Consider the following 21028-nt stretch of genomic DNA (forward strand, 5'->3'; position numbering starts at 1 on the left):
TGCTTGGCGAGTTTTTGTGATGTGGATGATGTGGGTGGCGTGATAATACAGTAAATGTCAGCTCTCTCACTCTCTAGATGAGCGCAGTAAGCCGTGCTTAGCGGGTCGATGATCTGGGTGGCGTGATTTAACAGTAACCTCAGATGTTAAATTTTTTATTTTACTTGTCCTTTCTTTTAATTTTCGTGAACTTTGTTGAACTTTGCCGTTAAGTGTTAATATGTGTATTTTGTTTTTTTTTTTTCGGAACTGTAGAAAATATTTTTTGATTCGTCCACTTAATGTTCACTAGCGAAGTTGGGGATTTTATTTTGTATGTAATTTTGGTTTAGTACCTTTGTTATTTTTGCAATTTTAATCATTAACAGCGGTGTTAATGTTCTGTTTTGCGTAATATATAGTCACTTTGCACAATAAAGTCCCCTTTTTTTTTGATTTTGCAGCAGTTTTATTTTAACGTTTCACAATTTGTTGTAATGAAGTTAATATAAGTATGAATGTTCGTTTTACACAAAATTAGTTTAGCACTTCTAGTATAGTTTTTATTCTATTTGTTTGATTTAGCCGTATATTTATTTTCACATTTATTAATCAGTTTTAATGAAATTGGTATTAATGTAGGAATTAAAAGTTTATGCGTTCGTATAGCACAGTAAATTTTTTTTTTTTTTTGGTTCAATTAAAGTTTTAATGAGAAATAATTTATAACGTAAAATTAAAAGTTTTTGCGGTCGGATAGCACAGTTAACGTCTTAAATGTTTGTTTTTTTTTTTGAACTAAAATTTTAATGTTGAATAGTTTATGATTTAGCAATTAAACTCTATTACGGTTAATGTCCATTAACATGCTTTCTCTTTTTTTTCACTTATTTACTTATATGTACGAACATTATATTATTATATTTAGTAATATTAAAGAGAAAAGTTTTCGTTTGCGAAAAATTCGTAATCACTGGATGTGGAACTTTTTATCCACATCCCATCCTCGTCGCCAGTTATATTTTTCTCTAACCCGGTTGAAACCCGAAGTTCAGAGTTAAATTTTATTTTAAATTAAGGCCAGTAAAACCCGCCAAAGTACAAAACACTTTTATATTAATTAATATTTAATAATGTTTATTTAAGTTTAACACGAAAAGACGAAGCGTCAAACCGCTAAAGTAATTCCTTTCTTAATTCATGCTTAGTTTAACTTAACATCATTATTTATACCCTAGCTTAACATACGATATTAATAAGATTCTTAGTAGAGTGGGTATTATATGTTAAGTACATTAACATTGTGGATCTCTATATATAGATAAATAAATTTAACATAATAGTAGCTATGTAAAGAGATTGAGATCCACATATATGTAACTTATATTCCCGGATTTTTTATTCTATTACACAAATATGTGTACATGCCTATGTAATTAAATAATCAAGTGGTACATACATAAATTAAATAACGCCAAGGTTCAACGATCTGCCTTTTCGCTTAATTCGTGTTTCCAAACACACTACAAAATAAAATACCAAAAAAAAACAGCAACAAATTTCCTAAGTCAAGTATAACTTGCAATAATTCTTGCGATACCCCTTGGGCTAAAGAAACAAAAAAAAACAAAAGCAACAAGCAGGATCGCTTTAAACATAAGCAAAGGCAAAGAGAGAACCACAAAAGATAATAAGCAAAATTTATGTATGTGCACATATGTATTTACCTTTACATTTGCATGTCTCCCGCCGAAATTTATACCGCAATCACACTCACCTTTACGCTCATGCTCTTTCCGTACTCAATCTCTCACTAAAGAGATCCTTATAAAAACAATTGATACATACATATGTACATATGGGAACAAATACTTATAATCTTTTTAATATAACACATTATATACATATATAATATTTTCCGCGCTCTCATCGACCGGTTACAGATACATATATACATTTATGTGCATTTAGCGTTGTTGCTGTATTGCACATACTTTTATAAACATATATACAAATATATATAGAACAATTGCAACAAAAGTTAAAGAAACGTATGCGAATAAATATACAAATATTCTTGCTTACGAGTATTACGACTGTCCTTTCGCGTTCTTAAAAGATACAGAACGTAAAAACAAAACAAGAATACAAATTATGCGCCAGTGAAGCGGAGATAAATTAATTTGATACACGGTAAAAAATAAAATAAAATAAAAAATAAAACCAAAAAAAACAGACATATTTAACAAAAATAATTACATACGAATACATACATATATGTATGAAACAAATAATTAATCGATGTATGCGGTGAATACGCGTTCGCAAAGTCATAATCTGTTTCATTTATAATAAAATTTATTATATTTACCAAAAAAAAATTTTTTTCACAATACCAATTTCATAATTGTATTTCAAAAAATAAATATTTACAAACATTTTTTACAAAAATTTTTTAATAATTCCAATTTTACAATTTAACTTCAAACGAAATATTTACAAAGAATTGTTTATATATTTTATCATAATACTACCAATTTTACAATTGTAGTATTTCAAACGAAACATTTTTAAGCTCAAAGCTTCCAATTTAATTTTATAAATGCAATCTGATAAACCTAAAGAGGTTAAACCAAGAACACCTCAATTATTGGAAATTCCAAAAATGGCTGATGATGATAAATCACAAAGCACGCCTGCAGAAGCTACACGCTCGAAGCAGAGTATAAAACAAAAAAGATCAGACAATATCTAGATTCATCACTGAAAGTGACAGTTTTATAAGATATTGTACAAGATTTCAAGCTTCCCCTATTACTGACATCACAGAATCAGTTTTGAATATAAAACTAGAAAGTGTGAACAATCTCTGGGGTCGTACTCTCTCTGGCAGCGTACGATACAGTACTAGATACTGACGACGCAGAACTCCCAGAAAACGCAAAAGCTTCGGCGACAGCCAAGTGCGATAACTGCCGCGATCAGTATGAGTTATCAAAGGGAATGATAACTGAACAAATAAGTTTAGTAAGGCCAAGTAGAGCCACTACTCCCCCTTCCAGAGTAGTTACAACACCAAAAGAAGACCCAGATAAAGGCATGTATCTCAAAGTACCAGCTTGTGATACTGAAGTTTTTAATGGATGTTATGATCAATGGCCGCCCTTCCGGGACATGTTCACTGCCGTCTATATAAACCATCCTAAACTCTCACAAGCACAAAAGTTATACCATCTAAGGTACAAAACAAAAGGGGAAGCAGGCAGTATTGGCAAGCGATTCGCTTTAAACGACGAAAATTTTAAGTTGGCTTGGGAAGCACTAGTCGAAAGGTACGAAAATGAAAGGGTTATGATAGAAAACCCAATAAAAACTTTATTGCATTTGCCAAAAATTCAACAAGAAACTAGCCAGGAGTTTCAAAACTTATACTCGACAGTGACCAATTGTTTATCTGTGTTAAGAACACAAAATATCTTCACAGAATCGTGGGACCCTATGATAGTAACCATTTGCGCAGAAACGCTGCCTGATGCAGCTTTGCTACGATGGGAACAATCTCTAGTGGAAGGAAAAATAATGCCCACCTGGCAACAGATGAAAACATTCCTCACTGCTCAATACGAGATAGCTGAGCGAATAGACAAAAAAATTATAAATCCAAAAAGTCATCAAAATGACTCAAGTAAAAACTTGTTTAAACCTCAAGCCAGCAATTATATACAATACAATAGACACTCTAATAGAAGCCAAACATTTGTGACAAATCAAACAAATAAATGGCAACCATTATGTGAAATTTGTAAGGGAAGTCATAACATAAGATCTTGCGAGAAATTTAAAAAATTATCTGTTTCTGACAGAAACAATCTTGTCAGACAACATAAACTTTGCATCAACTGTCTGTCGAATGCTGATACGACAAAAGACTGTGAAAGCAAATTTAGTTGTGTGTACTGTCAACGAAGACATCACTTACTGCTTCATATTACGAACTTTCAAAATATGAAGCAAAATCAATTTCATAAAACCACCGGGTTAGTCACTACCACCAAAAGTGATAATCCCGAAGTCTCAAACCCCGAGAAAAGGGAAGAACAACCATGTTACTCTAAAGCAGCAAAAATTCAAGCTCTTCATTCAGAAAATGAAAGCAAAATTCTTTTACCCACAGCGGTCATCGCTATTGAACATAGAGGAGAGTTATTCAAATTAAGAGCATTAATAGATCAAGGTTCTCAAAGATCGTTTATATCATCTAAAGCTCAAAATCGGCTGAAATTGCCTGTCAAAAATTCAAATTTCCAAATTTCAGGAATGGGCGGAAGAATTATACAAAATTCAAACAAAATTTGCCCAATCACTATAGTCTCCCCAAACGCGGATATAAGAATAGATGCACAAGCCATCGTTCTACCGCAACTTACAAATTTGCTTCCAAGCTGTGAAGTAAATAAAAAGCAATGGGAAAAATGCTCATATCTCAAATTAGCAGACCCCAATTGCCATACCCCATCACAAATCGATTTGTTATTAGGTAGTGACTTAATACCGCAAATAATTCTTGAAGGTATTGAAAAAATATCCAATAAATTGTTAGCCCAAAATACAATCTTTGGGTGGATATTAAGTGGCCAAGTCACAGAAAAAATTAATTCTTTTACAACTGAAGTTGAAAATATTTCAAACAAATATTTAAATAATGAACTCAAAAAATTCAGGGAAGTAGAAGAATTACCTCAGACTACTCAACTTTCAGAAGATCAGGCATGCGAAGCCTATTACAAGTCCACAACAACAAGAAACGAACATGGTCGTTATGTTGTGCGACTACCATTCAAACCAACTTTTCCTGAAACCATAGCTCTAGGCCACTCTAGAATATCCAGCAATTTCTAAGCCTGGAAAAAAGCCTGATGAAAAAAAGTGAGCTTAAATCAGCATATGATAATGTGATGGACGAATATCTAGACCTCAATCATATGGAAGAAGCTGTACCATATGAAAAAGTATCTAAAGGTAGATATTTATCTTTCTATCTGCCACATCACGGGGTAATAAGACCTAATAAAATTACAACAAAAGTACGAGTGGTTTTCAATGCCTCAAAGTGTACGAGCTCAGGCAAATCACTCAATGATGTACTATACACAGGGCCAACCTTACAACCTGATCGCATGCTGTTAATATTAAATTGGCGCATGTTTAAATACGTTTTTAATGGGGATGTAGAGAAAATGTACAGACAAATCCTAGTACATAAAGATGACCAAGATTTCCAGCGTATAGTCTTCCGCAAATCGAGTAATAGTCCAATCAGCGACTATAAACTTAAAACTGTCACCTTTGGCATCAATTGCACACCCTATTTGGCGATCAGGACACAGCATGAAGTGGCAAAAACAAATGCAACAAATTTGCCTTTAGCATCTTCTGTGTTGCAAACACAAACATACGTGGACGACATTCTATCAGGCAGCCACAGTATCGCATTAGCATGCGAATCACTATCGCAAGTGATCAAACCATTAAATTCAGCAGGTTTCCCTCTAAAGAAAATTACTTCAAATCACCCTGATATAATAAAAGACATTAAAAAAGAAGACTTATTAGATACAGACTTCCTTAAATTTGAAAAGGCTAGTACAACTAAAACTCTAGGAACTCAATGGAATGCGATAAATCAATTCTCATATACAATTGAGTCAATATCTGCAATGTCCGCCATTACAAAACGCCAAATACTTTCCTCGGTGGCAAAACTTTTCGACCCCGCAGGATGGCTTTCGCCAACAATGATTCAAGCAAAAATCCTCATTCAAGAATTGTGCCAAAATGGCACTGAATGGGATGAACGGGTAAAACCTTTACGTTTATCGAAATGGGTACAATTTGCATACTATATCAGAAATTCGAATCCCTCGATGGGTAAATTTCACCCCTAACATTAACACAGAATTACACGGTTTCTGTGATGCCTCTAAAAAGGCTTATTGCGCAACAGTTTACGTACACGCACAGTACGATAACAAAATATCTGCACACCTCTTGGTAGCCAAAGCCAAAGTTGGACCTTTGAAGACACTCAGTCTGCCACGGCTTGAACTGAATGGTGCTCTTCTGTTAGCAAAATTAATTTCAATAGTTCAAACCCATCTGAAATTAACCGATCATAAAACATATCTTTGGTCAGACTCAGAAATAGTTTTAGCATGGTTAGAAAAACCACCCTATTGCTAGAAGACCTATGTATCTAACCGAATATCCCAAATTCTAGACTTAGTTGGCCCAGCAAAATGGCAACATGTCGCAAGTGCGGATAACCCAGCGGATCTTGGGACAAGAGGTTGCAAGCCACTGCACCTCACCAGCACTACACTCTGGTGGAATGGTCCAACATGGCTAACAGAATCACAAGAATTCTGGCCAAAGTCTCCCGCTCGTAATATAATACCGCCGGAAAGTCGGAAAATTGAAAATTTTCATATCACTCCAGAAGAGGATGATATTCTCCACCGATTTTCGTCATTTGCTAGAGCACTAAGAGTAGTCGCTTACATGCACAAATTCATTCAAAGACTTAAACTAAAAGTGAAAGGAGCACCAAATGATCCTTGCGTACAACTAACGCATTCCGACTTGCAACATGCCAAGGTCAGTCTAATATTATATACACAAACTCGCTATTTCAGCAAAGAGAAATCAAAGTTGCTCGAAAAGCGACCTCTCGAAAAGGGAAGCTCACTTCTCGTCTTAAATCCATTCTTGGATTCTATGGGATTAATAAGGGCAAATGGAAGATTGGCGAACTCCAGCCTTAGTTATAACGAACGACATCCCATCATTATTCCAGAGAAATCCCGTTTTACTCATTTATTCCTAATATACCTTCACCAGCTTACACTACATGGTGAGCACAGCTTGATGCAGCAAATGGTCCGACAAGAATTTTATATACCGCGACTAAAGCCACAACTTAAAAAGACGATTTTTATGTGTAAACAATGTACCTTGTACAAACACAAAATGCGTACGCAGATCATGGCAGCTTTACCACCTGAACTCTGCAATTATGCTCTACCTTTTACTATTACTGGGATTGATTTTGCTGGATCTTTCCAGATAAAGGCCTCAATGTTAAGATCATCTACATTTAGAAAAGGGTATGTGGTTGTTTTTGTATGTTTTACGACAAAGGCAGTACACCTCGAGCTTTGTTCAGATCTGACAACTGCGGCTTTCCTTGCAGCATTCGCACGTTTTGTCGGACGACGCGGATTTCCCTCAAAGATTATGAGCGACAATGGGAAAAATTTTATCGGAGCTCAAAGAGCCACCGAAAAGGAGTTCATAAACTTTATGAAAGAAGTTTCCCCTGAAATAGTTAAAAAATATGCACCTCAAGGGATCGATTGGCAGTTTATACCTCCATGTTCTCCAAACATGGGCGGACTTTGGGAATCAGCAGTCAAAAGCTTTAAGTCCCATTTAAAGAAAACGGCTGATAATCACAAATTCAGTTATGAGGAGTTTACTACACTACTCACTCGTATCGAAGCCGTATTAAATTCAAGACTTATATCACCATTCTCGCAAGATCCCTCCGATTTCACAGCTCTTACACCTGGACACTTCCTCAGAGGAGCTCCTCTTCTCGCCATACCTGAGACAGAAGGAGACTCACTCACTTTAATAAATCGATGGGAAAGAATCAAGATTCTCCATCATGAATTCAGCCACAGATGGAAGGAGGACTATCTTAAAGATCTCCATAAGAGATATCGATGGAAAACGATCCAGAAGGAACCCAGTACAGGCGAATGCGTCATCATATAGGACGAATGCCTTCCCCCAACCGAATGGCGACTAGGTCGCATTGAAAAGGTACATCGGGGACGAGATGATCATATAAGAGTAGTAGATGTGCGAACACAAACTGGCCTACTAACTCGACCACTAGTAAAATTGTGTTTTCTTCCAAATACCGAAGAACCGATCACTGAAAACAAGCGAACGCAAACGGATACATAAAATTAAACCATAATTAATTAAAAAAAACACCGTTTGCAATCCGTTTAATTCTAAGTACTACCGTTCTACAACCTAAAACCAATGAGCGATAACAATTGAACCGTAACAAAATATGTATAATATACGATGATATATGTATCTATCTCTCAAAACAAGTACCCAATTACATAATTCAATATATGAACCATACAATTTTTTAATATAATGTATTCCTATTCCAATAGAAATGGACATAGAAGACATCCAACTTACTCCCAAGACTGTGAAATCCGCCATTGCTGCACCTAGAGCATCAGCTCCACCCATCGCCACACCAAGGACACGAAGAGTCTTGAGTCCGCCAAGGCACTCATCAGTTGCAACACCCAGGGATACGTTAGAAGATCCATTCGAAGAAAACTTGCCTCCACGATGCAGCTTATGCCATCGGTCCACGTTCTGAAGAGGTGCTTCAAAAGCATGAAGCCAGCTCAGCGCCAACAGATCGCTCGCGCACACGGCCATTGCATGAATTGCTTGGGAGACTCCCACACCACATTCGAATGTCCAACCGACGGGTCATGCCAATACTGCCAACGCTCTCATCATACACTGTTTCATCGATTCCCTCGTCGAGTCAATCCGCCAGCAATCCACACAAATAACAGACACAGACAACACGAGGATCCTGTCCAGCGCCGAAGAGGGCACCATTCCAGACGCACCAGGGGAGCGCACTCACGACCACCCGCACCAACCCACGGTCATCGTAATCCACAACGCAAGTCAACGGGACTGAACGCCGTAGTGAGCACTCTGCAACGGTTGCAAAGACTTCTAGACGATTAATCCGCCTTGGGGGCCGGGATGTTTACGCGACATCCGGTCGTGCGATATTTTGCTACGCCGCGTATATCATCCTCGCAGCACTCATCGCACAAAATCCACACACAACATACTAAAGGTCACACAACCCACTACAACACAACATGTCATCCACACAACCACAGCTCCACACTACACACCAACACTCGCCTTTTTCACCACCCACAACCGATACAAAAGAATTGGTCACATCGGAATGAGCGCCTTTTTTCGTTTTACCCGTGACCGCTAAGGTTTTTCCGCCATCGAGACGTTCGTCGACACAACGCTGCACAAGTTTAAGAATTGTTAAGTGATAGTGAAATTTTGTACAAACCACTCTTTTGAAAAATTGTGATTACCAAATAGTTATTAAAAGAAAAAAAGAGAATAAATAAAAGAAATTATTTTGAAAAGTGAAATACTTATTTTCTTTATTTCAAAGAAATTCGGAGAATCAAAAATTCCAGGTGAAAGTGCAAGTGCAAGTGCAACAAGTGAGTATATCACCCACATCCGGGCGAACAAAAGGTTTACAACTAAACAACCTTAAAGTACCAGTATGCGACACATAGTTATATATTTCATGGGGGTTATGAACAGTGGCCGTCCTTCCGGGACATGTTTGCAGCTGTGTACATAAACCATTCTAAGTTATCACAAGCGCAGAAATTGTATCACCTCAGATACAAAACCGAAGGTCAGGCAAACAGTTTGTTCTCAATGACGAACATTTTAATTTTGCTTGGGAAGCTCTAAAAGCACGTTATGAAAACGAGAGAATATTGGTCGACAAACACGTGACGATATTAATGAATTTACCAAAAATTCAGAAAGAAACAAGTGAAGAGTTCATAAAGCTTCAATCCACTGTTTCAAATTGTTTGTCGGTTTTATCGACACAGAATATTCCCACAGATAATTGGGACCCCATTCTGGTAAATATATGCACAGCTGCATTACCAGAAAAATCGTTACTTTTGTGGGAGCAATCGCTCTCATCGCGAAGAAAGTGCCCAACGTGGCAGCAAATGAAAGAATTTCTTACTACCCAATATGAAATTGCAGAAAAGGTAGATAAAAAACTAGTCAGAACGAAAAACGTTCAAAACGACCTCAATAGAAGCTTCAATAGACCCCAAGCAAATAGCCACAATGATTTAAATAGAAGCTTTTTTAAAAATCAATCGTTCACATCCGAACAATATAAGCACACGTCATGCGAACTTTGTAGAGGAGGTCACAAACTAAAATCATGCGAAAAATTCAAAAAAATGAATGTTAGCGGTCGAAACAATTTCGTAATAACGAAAAAATTATGTACCAACTGTCTGTCACATGCGCACACGCTTAAAGATTGTGAAAGCAAATTTAATTGCGTTTACTGCCATAAAAGACATCACTCTATGTTACATATAACCAATTTTTCCAGCTCAACCCCAAACCACGCAAACGTAAAAAGAGCAACAGGGTTAGTTGAACAACAAATTCTGAAAACTGCCAAGAAGCACCATGCTGCTTAAAGGCATTAAAAACCCAATCGCTACATAGCGAAAATCACAGTAGGGTACTATTACCCACAGCAGTTGTCTCCATCGAACACCGAGGAGAACTGTTTAAACTCAGAGCCTTAATAGACCAAGGATCACAACGATCATTTATAGCGTCTAGGGCACAAAACAGGCTACAGTTACCAACAAAACTGGCCAACTTTGAAATCACGGGAATGGGCGGAAGAGCTGTTCAAAACTCAAACAAAATCTGCCCCATTACCCTCTTTTCCCCCAAAGCGGATAAGCGCATACAAGCAGAAGCTATTGTTCTACCGCAATTAACCAACATGTTACCTAGCTATCACATAAATAGCAAGCATTGGCAAAAGGTTTCACACCTTAAGTTAGCAGACCCCAACTGCAACACTCCCGCTCAAATAGACATTCTATTAGGCAGCGATCTCATACCACAAATTATTCTCGAAGGTGTTGAGAAAATTACAAAAACACTTCTGGCGCAAAATACCATTTTCGGGTGGGTCCTAAGTGGACTAGTTGCGGAACCAGTTACAACATTGACAACTCAAGTTGAGGAAGTCTCAAACGAGTACCTCAATTCACAATTGTAAAAATTTTGGGAATTAGAAGAACTCCCCCATTATCAGTATCAACCCCTGAAGATCAGTATTGTGATGATTTTTACAAAGCCAAAACTACTAGATCAGAAAATGGTCGGTACGTCGTACGACTACCACTAAAGCCAGAATTTCCCCACACACTCGCCTTAGGTCATTCCCGCACCTCTGCTATACAACAGTTTTTAAGTATGGAGAAAAACCTACTTAAAAAAGGCGAGCTAAAACCAGAATACGATAGGGTTTTAGAGGAATACCTCCATTTAGACCACATGGAGCAAGTCAGCCCTGGCGAAAGAATCATAAAAGGTAAATACTATTCATTTTACCTGCCGCACCATGCAGTAATAAAGCCAGACAAAAAAACCACAAAGGTAAGAATTGTCTTTAATGCATCAAAATCCTCAAGTTCGGGGAGTTCCCTATATGATATTCTATTTACGGGACCCACGCTTCAGCCAGATTTAATGCTCCTCATACTAAACTGGCGTGTATACAAATACGTTTTCAATAGGGATGTTGAAAAAATGTATCGACAAATAGTCGTACATAAAGAGGATCAAGATTTTCAGCGAATTATATTCCAAAAATCTCCCAATAGTCCAATACGCGACTTTAAATTAAAAACAGTTACATTTGGCGTAAACTGTGCCCCATACCTCGCCATTCTTACACTCCACGAACTGGCAGAAGACACAAAGTTAGAATTTCCTCTGGCAACTGAAGTGTTGAAAACACAAACGTATGTGGACGACATTCTGTCTGGAAGCCACAATCTTCCACAGGCATACGTGTCACTAGCACAAGTGACACAAGCACTCAATACAACAGGGTTTCCGTTGAAAAAGATAACGGCGAACCACCCTAATATATTAAAAAACATACCAAAAGAAAATTTGTTGGACACTAATTTCCTTATATTCGAAAAGGAAAGTACAACAAAAACTCTGGGGATCCAATGGAATGCGATATTGGACCAGTTCTCATACACGACAGAGTCCATATCCGCATTATCAGCCATAACGAAAAGACAGATTTTATCCTCGGTGGCAAAACTTTTTGACCCCGCAGGATGGCTGTCGCCAATTATGATAAAAGCCAAAATCCTGATCCAAGAATTATGGCTAGACAGAACCGACTGGGACGAACAAGTGAAACCACTTCGTTTAGAAAAGTGGTCCCATTTCGCGAGCAATCTAAAAGATATCACACAAATACAAATCCCACGATGGGTAAATTATATCCCAGAGCACAAAGTCGAACTACACGGCTTCTGTGACGCCTTTGAAAAGACATATTGCGCCACTATATACATATGTTCGCAAAGTTGCAAAAGCAAAAGTGGCTCCCTTAAAAACAATAAGTCTACCACGAATAGAACTATGTGGCGCACTACTACTAATCGCTTACATGCTGAAATTCATAGAGCGACTCAAATTTAGAATTAAGGGCATACGCACAGTATATTCCCAAGGCGATACAGTGAAGCACCTAGACTTACAAAAAGCAAAGGTCGCTCTTATCGCATCTACTCAAGCGCGCTACTTCAGCCTAGAGATATCAGTACTAAGAGAATCGAAGCCGATTGATAAAAAAAGAGCTCACTCCTAGTACTCAATCCATTTCTGGATACGAAAGGTCTGCTCCGTGCTAATGGTCGGCTTGCTAACTCAAGCCTGACATATAACGAACACCATCCTCTAATAAGAAGTCTCGACTTGCAACATTGCTACTCAAGTATATACACATACTGATGTTGCACGCGGAACAGCGCCTAATGCAACATATAATCCGACAAGAGTTCTATATTCCCCGACTTAAGCCTCAAATAAAAAAATGTATTTTCATGTGCTGATCTGCTCTATGCATAAACAGAAGATGAGGAGGCAGATTATGGCAGCACTTCCACCGGAACGCTGCAACTTCGCTCTGCCTTTCACTATTACAGGTGTTGATTTTGCTGGGCCTTTTCAGATAAAGGCGTCCATGCTAAGGTCTCCCACACTAATGAAAAGCTACGTGGCTGTCTTTGTCTGTTTTACGACAAAAGCAGTGCACCTCGAGCTATGTACTAATCTGACAAAAGAGGCTTTTCTCGCGGTATTTGCTCGCTTCGACGGACGATGCGGTTTTCCGTCCAATCTTATGAGCGACAATGGAAAAACCTTTATCAGAGCTCAAAGAGCCCACAGTTTGTGGACTTTATTAAACAAGTCTCCCCGGAGATTGTTCAAAAGTACGCTCCCCAAGCCATTAATTAGCAATTCATCCCCCAAAGGGCTCCTCATATGGGTGGTTTATGGGTATCAGCTGTAAAAAGCTTTAAATATCACTTAAAAAAAGTAGCTGGAAACTACAAGTTTAATTACGAAGAATTTACAACACTTTTAATTCGCATTGAAGCCGTTCTCAATTCACGGCCACTAACAACACTCTCGCAAGATCCCTCAGATCTCACAGCCCTAACTCCAGGGCACTTTCTCAAAGGAGCACCCATTCTGGCCACACCTGAGCCAGGCGTGGAGTCGCTATCCTTATTAAATCGATGGGAGAGAATTAAAATTCTCTATCATAATTTCAGTCGCAGATGGAAAGAAGACTATTTAAAGGACCTCCACAAGAGGTATCGATGGAAAACATCAGAAAATGCGCCAAAGCTTGGAGATTGAGTACTTATTAACGATGAATGTCTGCCACCTACCGAGTGGCGGCTTGGCCACATAGAAAAGCTACATTATGACTCCGACGGTCACATCCGAGTCGTGGACCTCCGTACGCAAAACGGAACGCTAACCAGACCGCTCGTGAAGCTGTGCTTTTTACCAACCACCGACGACCACGAATACGAAAACCGAAAAAACCAAACCGCTAATATCACGATATAATAAATTCACAAAACTTAACAATAATACGCGAAATACGCTAATATCGACCGTAAAAAAAACAAACCGTCAAAACCAACAAAGAAAACTAACGAAAAATGGTCGATCAGTACGACGACCCATTCATGCCATATATCGTGGCACGATTGCCAATGTCAATTTATATGACAGATACGTATAATTAACCATCTCCTTTATCACAGATTACCATGGATGTAGATACGCCAGTCGCGAATACGCCAACCGCTCGGGCGGCAACCAATGTGCCGCCCAACGGGCCTGCACCAGCGCCCAGAACGGTAGTTGCAACAGCATCGGCTGCTGTTCCGGCAACCACGCCAGCAACCGTACCGACCACCGCCGACCACATCCAGGACTACGGAGACCCGTCGGAAAAGGTGCCCCATCTGTCGACGCCCACATCGTCTGCATCAGTGTGGAATATTTAGGGGTATGCGACCTTTGCAACGGCAGCAAGTTGCCCAGGCCCACGGGCATTGCTTCAACTGCCTGTCGCACACTCATACTACTCCAGAGTGTGAGTCACGAAGGCTGTGCCAAACGTGTCACCGGCCGCATCATACGCTGCTACATCGCAGCTCGTCACGCGAAGTGAACCGGCCACCCAACCATCGCGGCCGCGTATCTCGACTTCCACTTGCCGATTGTGTCATACACCAGCGGAGTGGAACCTCGGTGCGGCGTCGACAGACTGGACCACCACCCCGCCGATCCACGGGTCTGAGCAGCGTTGTGGCAACGCTGCAACAGTTGCAGCGCCTTCTATGCTAAACAATCGCCTAGGGGGGCCGGAATGGCTAAATGAGCACGTGATCCTCCTCTTAATATAATATAACTACACCCCACTCATACACACCATACTCAACACATCATCTTTCATCCCACACTATACACACCGCACTCAACACATCATCTTTTCATCTCACACTACATACAACAACTCAACGCATCATCATGTACACCACACCTTTCGCACCACACATGAGGACACCAAACACAATCAACAAAAGGAACTGGCGGACGGCGATTCGATCCGTGCGCTTATACGTATCATACCAGTCAACCATTCTCCCGCATTATCCCGCTTTGAATTCGATTTCATTTTTGCTAGCGACATCGCCAAATCAACGGGTAAGTGCAGCGAGTTTTTATCATCAAACTTTCTACAGCGAGCTATCAGTAGTTTTCAATATAATTGTTATATGGGGAGTAGACGTGGTTATCTCCTGATTTTACCACATAAGGATGTCCTAAAAGTTGAGTTAGCTTCAATGGTGTAAAATATATTTGCATTTATTTAATTAGAGGGCGGTTTCCCAGTGGAATTCATTATACTAAATAACAGTATAACAAGTTAAATGAAAAAAACTATTATACTTTGTATGTTGCAAGAGTATAAACATGGAATGAAAAAACTGTCATCCTCGTCCTGTTATCCTGAATTATTTTCTTACTTTTGCTGAAGTATTATTTAATTATCGTCCAACTGCATTTTTTTCAGGTAATTCTTACAAACGAAAAAGTGGCCCAACATAATCGTCCATGAATACAATGTCATAGGCCGATTGACAGGCGAATGCAGACGCAGAATTAGTTTCCGAGGTACCATTAAATTAGGAAGAGACGAGGAACTGAAATGCGACGAATTTGCTACTGCAACGGTTAATTTTGTATACAATTTCTTAAACTCAACTTTCTCATATTACTTTAAGTTTACGGAAACAGCCCATTTTGATTATAAAAAGGTAGTTAAACAGTGTACATGCTGAGTTACGACAAGTATACTATCTATAGTTAGGTAACACCGATGGTAGGTGGGGAAAGTTGCCGTTATTGAAAATTTACTGTTTTTTATAACATATTATGTGGTAAATTTCACGTGTAAACTTTACTAAAAAATTAGTCCAAGGAATAAGGCAAGTTGTCATGCTGATCATATACATATATTTGTATTTTATAGGGTTTTCGGTGCTTCCTTCTGGGTGTTACAAACTTCTTTCGGGGTAAAAATATCAAACAAAGAAATATTTGTAATATTGTTGCTTTATATTCGGAATTAAGTCTGAGAAATTGAGTGTGGTTTACCCCCTACGCGAATATGGTATACGCCGTCGTAATTTTCGTAAATTTATCGAAAGTGTGGGAAGAAAGTATAACGTTTTGTTATAGCAGAAAATGTGTTAGACTGAATGCTACAAAAATCACATCACATCAATTGATTTCTTGCGCTATGTTGGTACTATCCCCGACTTATCCTTAAGGTTTTGCTAATTTTTGACAGCTGTTTGTTTGGAGACATTTTGGTTTGCCTTCGATTTTTGCTTATTCCAAAAATGAAGCAATGAATCTGTATGAAAGACAAAACTAATTGCGTGGACATATTCCGAATATTGACTGTGATATATGGTGAAGCTACCTTGGACAAAAGCAATCGGTATCACACAATGTTCTGAGAGAGTCGAGAAGATGTGGCTTTTGCGTTAAAACTTTTTTCAAAAAAATAAAACAAAATAAACAAATATCTAAAAAGTGAATTAAGTGCAAGAGTTAGGCAATAACGCCGAAAGTGATAATCAAAATATAAAAAATCACAAAAAAAAAAATTAAACTGTTTACAAACAATAAACATAATAAAATAACCAATAACTGCGATATAAAAAGCATGAGCGCAGCGCAGCCTCACTAACAAGCCCGCATGCATTCTCTGAATGCTTACTTTAGCTTTGTCGAGCCTGCGAATTCAGCTCCTTCAGAGTCATCGCAGCGACTAACTGAGCAGCACCATAAGCAGAGCTTACAAAAATCAAAAGCAGCAGAGAACGGCAGTCAACAACAGCCACCAACAAACGAGACCACACCACACAACTAAACAGATATCAGCAAGCACGCAGACAGCGAAGAATAACATAACGCAAGGTGAGAGTGTACCAATAAAAAAGGCCAGTCTGTACAAAATGACATTGACCGCTACGTTAATATAAAAAGGAAATTAAGTCCTTCAAAGTCAGCAGCCAATCCTAAAAAAATTCAAGACAGCACACCAAATAAGAATAAAACGGAAGTTTCAAATGGCAACATATTTGCCTTACTAAGCAATAGTGCCGACGACGATGCGAAAGGTACCACCACAGTCGTTAATGCCAAGCCACCTCCAATATATTTGCGTGAGCGTTGCAGTAATAATCTTGTTATGTGAAATTGTAGATACTAACAATTTTCATATAGTGCCTTCGAAGAAAGGCTATATAGATGTAACAAAATCTCAGTCCTAAACTGAAAAAAGTTTTATGGAAAAAGTTAAATTTTTGTCAAGTAAAAACAAGAACTATTATACGTATCAACTGAAAAGCTCCAAGGGCCTAGTTGTTGTAATCAAGGGTATAGACTCCGCCATAGACTCTAGTGAAGTCAAGGAAACATTGGAAGAATGCGGTTTTGGAATTAAAACAGTTGTAAATATATTTAATAGAAATGAAGTACCAGAGCCAAGTTTAAAATTGAATTGTTACCGAACTCTAATCAACTTAAAAAAAACGAAACACTTTGTGATTTAACATACATCGCACTTCTAAATGCACCCTAAGAAAAGACGAATTAAATAAAAAATGCAGCAATTGCGGAGGAAATCAGTCTGCTAACTACAGAGGTTGCTTTGTATATAAAGATTTGAAATCGAAGTTGTCACAGGGCATTCAAGCACGTCGTAACCAAATGTTACAAACACCCCGTGATGAAATTTTAGCGACCTCAGATGAAAGTTCAAATCCTATTACTTCTAACAATAATCACACTGTGCAAATGCAACTGCCGCAAAATCCTACAAATGGGGGTTTTGAAACTACGATTAAATAGTGTATGAAACAATTTATGTCTATCACGCAAAACATGATCCAAGATATAATAAAATCACAAAATCAAATGCTGCAAAATTTATTAAGTAAAAAATTAGCTTACTAAATACCTGTATATGGACTGACAACACAAATTAAAGATTATTGGATTTCTGTCTGAAAAAAATATAGACGTAATGCTTATATCAGAAATTCATCTAACAAATAAAAATAATTTCAATATACCAGGATTAGACTCTATGTTACAAATCATCCGGTTGGAAAAGCGGATGGTGGCACGGCAGCGTTGACTAGAAATCGTTTAAACCAACATACTCCAGAATCTCACACAACACCACAGTTACAAGCTATCCACCACGTTTTAAAATCACAGATAGCGAATTTAAAGACTTTTTTGGAACACTAGGCCAAAGATTTCTAATAGGTCTCCACCACAACGCAAAACACACGTACTGGGGCTCACGTCTTATTAATCCGAAAGGACGACAGTTGTACTACACTATTATGAATAAGCGTAAGCGTCTTCTGGTAAATCGACATACTGGCCCAGTGATAGAAAAAATATCAGACTTAATAGATTTTGCTGTACTCAAAAATATAGATACATAGATCGCTAATGACAGCTGATTCATGTACAGACTTATCATCTGATCATTCTCCTGTACTAATAAAGTTATATGAACAGCCCATGATATTTGAACCAAAAGTTTCTCTAACATCACATAAAACTAACAGGTTGAAGTATAGAAAGTATATCAGCAGCTGATTGCAAAATAAATACAGGAAGAAACATTGATGAAAGTATAAGAGTATTTAATAATGTAATATCTAATGCAGCAGTATTGGCAGCACCATAAAGAAGCAATAAACCAGTTGGATTTAAAGAGATCACCAATAATGATATTGAGAAGCTTGTAAATGAGAAAAGGCGAGCTAGACGTGAATGGCAGTTAAGTCCCTTTCGACTCTGCTTCAATTGAAATCTGCTGCACGAAAGTTAAAAAAACTCTTAAACGTGAGGAAGCAAGCAAAACTTTGCAAAGCCCGAAAGTCTTTCAAGCCACCAGTAGATTCCAATATGGCTCTAAGAGAGTTGAATGGTAATTGAGCATGTAGTGTAATTTGCTTTGCAAGCAAAACTCCCTTTGCAAAGCCCGAAAGTCTTTCAAGCCACCAGTAGATTCCAATATGGCTCTAAGAGAGTTGAATGATAATCGAGCACGTAGTGTAATTTACTTTGCAAATTACTTAGCAAAGGTATTTCAACCCAATTCCCCAAAGAACAACTTTAAACTGCCAACCTTACACAATATCGCTAACGAGTCGGTACAATCATAAAAGATCTAAGCCCAAAAACACAACAGAACAAAATAATATTACTAAAAAAATGATAATTGAGTTACCAAATATTGCTATAAAAGTGTTCTCCTTGCTTTTTAATGCAATTATTGGTTTCGGATACTATCCAATTTCATAGAAAAAGTCGCAGATCATCATGATAGGCAAACATAGTAAAGACCTAACACCGCCGTCTTCCTACAGACCAATAAGTCCCTTACCCTGTATTTCTAAAAAATATGAGAAAAACTGTTACTATCAAGGATGACTCCTTTCGTCCACGAAAATAATATAATACCCACGCACCAATTCGGTTTTCGTACTAAGCATGGTACAGTAGAGCAACTAAACAGAATTACCAAGGAAATCAGGAAAGCATTCGATCACAGAGAGTACTGTTCAGCAATTTTTCTAGATGTAGCTCAGGCGTTCGATAAGGTCTGGCCTTTTATGGAAAATCAAAAACGTTTAACCTAACGAATTGCATATAATTTTGGAGCCATATTTAAGAAACAGGAATATTACAGTTAAAGCAGCAAACATCATATCAGAAGAACGAGTAATAAGGGCTTCTGTACCTCAGGTAAGCGTGCTAGGCCCAACTCTGTACATAATATATACAGCCGATATTCCAACAGCTACATATGTATTGACATCCACTTTCGCGGATGTCACAGCTCTAGCAAGCCGTAACAAATTCCCCATAAGAGCATCAAGAGTATTAGAGCAGAACTTATCTTTTGTTGAAGAATGATTAGCCAACTGTCGTATAAATATTAATGAGCAAAAATGCAAACATGTTCCATTCTCGCTAAGACCAGAAACATATCGGACAGTTAAAATAAACAATGTTATAGAACCCCAAGCGAATGAAGTAGGTTACCTTGAGACTCACCTGGATCGAAGGCTCACATGGCGAAAACATATAGCGAGTAAAATAACTTACATGAAGTTAAGAGCAGCAAATTTAAATTGGCTTTTAAACAAAAATTCTAAACTTAGTATAGACAACAAAGTACTGTTATGCAATGCAATCATAAAATCGATTTGGATATATGGCATTCAAGTGTGCAACCAACATTAATATAATACAAATGTTCCAATCTAAAATGCTTAGAACAATCACTGGTGCACCATGGTACATGCGTAATGAAAACATTCATAAAGATCTGATATTCCTATGGTAAAAAAGGAGAGGAGAGGTCACCATATTGAGATATATTTCTAAACTTCGCAAACATCCAAACGCATTGGCTAATGCCTGGACAAATTCCTGCAATCAAACACGTTTAAAACGAAGTGATCTACCAGCCTACTAGAGAGCAACGTTCTATCAAAAAAGCTCAACCACATTATTGAACTTCTTTAGTTTTAAATAGATTTATGATTTGAATAAATAAAGAAATATTGAAAAAAAAATTGTCAACGAAAAATGAAAAATCAAAATATTGCGAGTATTTTGTGAAGCAAATTAAAATTTTAAAACTTGACACTAATAAATGATACTTTTTGTCCCTGGCAAAAACTAAGATAGATGAACGTGAATACAATGTGGTTTCCATAGTAAACAGGACTTTTTGAATCTAGCGCCGCCTGGTTGCGCCATCTATATGTCTAGTGCGTTAGAATCTGCTATCTTTATCGATTGTCCAGTGAGAATTTTATGACTTTTCATAGATTGGAAGTAAAGTTATTGCGTTTTAAGTGTCAGTAAGCTTGAGCTTTGAACAAAGAACCAACATTAAATTTCGTTTTAAAATTGGTAAAACTTTTACCAAAACGTTTCAATTGATGAAACATGTTTATGGAGATGATTGCCTATCCCGCAGCAGAGTAAACGAGTGGTTTCAACGTTTTCAAGTAGTAGGCATAAATAACGATCAACATGTGGGCCAATCAAAATCCGTGATCACCGGAAACTCGATCGAAACTATGCGTGAATTAATCAAAAATCA

At 37.8% G+C, this 21028-nt stretch overlaps 1 protein-coding gene across 10 annotated transcripts in view; it reads right to left on the minus strand.

The window, feature by feature from the left end:
• Positions 1-21028, minus strand: part of LOC105224506 (uncharacterized) — a 435144-nt gene that overhangs the window by 277892 nt on the left and 136224 nt on the right. The gene's annotated exons all lie outside the window — the stretch shown is intronic.

The sequence above is a fragment of the Bactrocera dorsalis genome, chromosome 1, assembly GCF_023373825.1.
Source record: "Bactrocera dorsalis isolate Fly_Bdor chromosome 1, ASM2337382v1, whole genome shotgun sequence".
NCBI classification, from domain to species: Eukaryota; Metazoa; Arthropoda; class Insecta; order Diptera; family Tephritidae; genus Bactrocera; species Bactrocera dorsalis.